This window comes from Octopus bimaculoides, chromosome 5, assembly GCF_001194135.2.
Source record: "Octopus bimaculoides isolate UCB-OBI-ISO-001 chromosome 5, ASM119413v2, whole genome shotgun sequence".
NCBI lineage: Eukaryota > Metazoa > Mollusca > Cephalopoda > Octopoda > Octopodidae > Octopus > Octopus bimaculoides.
Genome location: NC_068985.1, coordinates 104,880,773 through 104,883,675, shown reverse-complemented (window position 1 = coordinate 104,883,675; position 2,903 = coordinate 104,880,773).

Below are 2,903 nucleotides of genomic sequence, written 5' to 3'. Positions count from 1 at the left end.
CTAACGATTCTGCCAGCTTGCCGTTATTGATTTCAGTTTTTGGTATAAGGCCAATAGTTTTGGGGGAAGGGAATAAGTCGATTACGTCGACCCTGGTGTTTAGCTGGTACTTATTTTATCGACTCCGATAGGATGAAAGGCTAAGTCGACCTCGGCGGAATTTGAACTCAAAACGTAAGGACGGACGAAATACCGCTAAGCCTTTTGCCCGACGTGCTAACGGTTCTGCCAATGATCTAGTTAATTCAGAAAACAAAATAGAAAAGAAAACGAAAAAAAAAAAAAGAACTTAACTCGATCTAGTTCATATCAAGGGGGAGAGCGATGTGGGCGGCACCTTTTGGGTCAGCTGTCTATACCTGTACTGGGGACGAAGGCGGCAAACTCAAGAGCTGCCCCAGACAGCATAGATTCTAGCTACACCACCGACTCGATCTTGGTAGGATCCGAACTGAAAATGTTGCAAGACGATAACAAATATGTAAGATCTGTGTCCAACACATTACCGGTTTAATCACTTCGTCGTCTCAAACAACAACCTAACGAGTATTAAGATTAGTATTGTTTGAAAAATAGTAAAGAAAAACATACAATCAATTAAGAAAATAAAGAAACCACATTCTTTGGAAAACAAAATCTATGCCAATAATTAACCGAAGCAAAAGGTGCTGTTTGAAGTCACCCGCACCGATCAATCATAAGGTCTGAAGAAAATTGACTGAATTGGCAAAGTACTTTTACGTGAGAAGCTAAAACCTTGTGGCATTTTCTTCACCCATGCCAGGTCAGAGAGGAAACTTCGTGACTGCAGTTTCAATGAAGATATAACTCATCATGCCTTTAGTTATTTGACCCGACATCAACCGGATTAATTAATACGTCGAAAAACGTGATCTCCTTCGAAATACGATACACCATTTTCTTTCAACACATTGATGATTGCACAACCTTACATCGAACTATGTCACTATGTACATGAAAACTAGCACATACACACATATACGCACACATACATACATACATACATACATACATACATACATACATACATACAAACATAAACACACGAACGCCACACACACATATGCATATAGATGTGTATATATGTATGTATATATACTTATATTTATGTGTGTGTGCGTAAATTTAAGAGTATTCATACATAGGTGCACACGCACACACATACATATGAATACGCACGTACACCCGCCCACACACACATGCGCACAATTTTGGGGTTTAGTTGATATATATATAATTCAGTTCCTGGATTTAGTTTGCTAAATCCGAGAAAGAACACGTAATGTATTCCCGTTTCTGTCTCTTTATAAGTGAACATGATGAAATGTGCAAGAGACCCTGTTATACTAAATACTTATAGATTGGAGAGGAAACGATTCCAGTGATTATAGAAGGAAAAAAAGGACTCCGTTAATCTTGCTTCACGTCAAATTAATAGGAATGAAATTCTGTTTTTAATAAGTGATATGATACAACTGTTTACATTTTGAAATATTTCTTTGATTGAACAATCAGTCAGTGATTCTCATTGATTTCTGCTGATAAAACATTTTAAAAAAGACTTATGGAGCAACGTTGAAAAGAAATATTGATGTATAAAACCAGCAAAAAAAAGCAGGTGAGCTTATTATTATTATTATTATTATTATTATTATTATTATTATTATTATTATTATTATTATTATTATTATTATTATTATTATTATTATTATTATTATTATTAAAACTGTTACATGCTATATTAATTAGTAGAGATGTCTTGAGGTTTTGTGCAATCTTGTATTCTGCAAGAATTCTAAGATTCTTGAGATTTGAGGAGTGTTGTCACATACCTTGTATTCAGCTGAGCATGCTATGTCTATGACCCAGCATAATTTGTTTTCGTTCTCAATTAAGACTGTTTGGCTTCCTATTCTCTATCTCATGGTCGCACTGAATCATAAAATCCCATAGGATCATTGCATTTCTATTTTCGACGGTGCGTTCAGGTTTGTTGTCGTACCAATTTTTTGCTCTGTCAAGTCCATACTTGTGGCAAAGTATCCAATGGACAAGCCTGGCTATATTGTCGTGGCGTCTCTTATAATTCCTTCTGGGCTAGTGGCGTACATTGGTTGGTAATATGCCATACGGTTTCACCGTTTTCTCCACAGATTCTGCACTTATCACTTTCTCTATTTTATGTAGTTTGTTCTTAGTGCTTGCTCTCGGGCAGCACAGATTAGAGCCTCCGTTTCCGGTTTTAAATCACTTTTAGTCATCCACAGTCATCTTTTTTCTCTGTCTGTCTTATCTTCAACATCTCTATGAAATTGACCATGCATTCTTTTCTTTACCCATCTATTTTCAGTTACATTCGTTTTTAATTTCTTGTATAGTGTTTTGTCATTCATCCTACACAAGCCTGACCTTCTTACTTCTAATAATAGCGGTTCTGTGGCATTTTTTACATACCATGCTATGTTGTTTTCTTCTGCTCTAATGCTGTGTTCGCATCCAATAAGTCCCCCTCCCCCTCTTTTTCTTGGTACATACAATCTGTCTGTGTCACTTTTTGTGTGGAGTGACCCATATCTAGTTAGCAACTTCCTTGTCTTTCTGTCTAAGCTGTTTAGCTCGTCAGCTCTCCATCCGATTACCCCTGCTCTATATCTAAGGAGTGAAACCACCCAGGTGTTGATAGCTTCGATCTTATTCCGTCCGTTTACTTTCGACTTAAGGATCAGTCACAGTCTGCGCAAGTACTCCATCTTAAACTTTTCTGTCATTTCTTTCTCTATCAATTTATCCATTTCCAAAATCCCCGAGTACTTATAGCCAGTCTCTTCTATCTGCTTCATAACCTCTCCCGATGGTATCGTTAACCCGTCCGTGCATTTGAT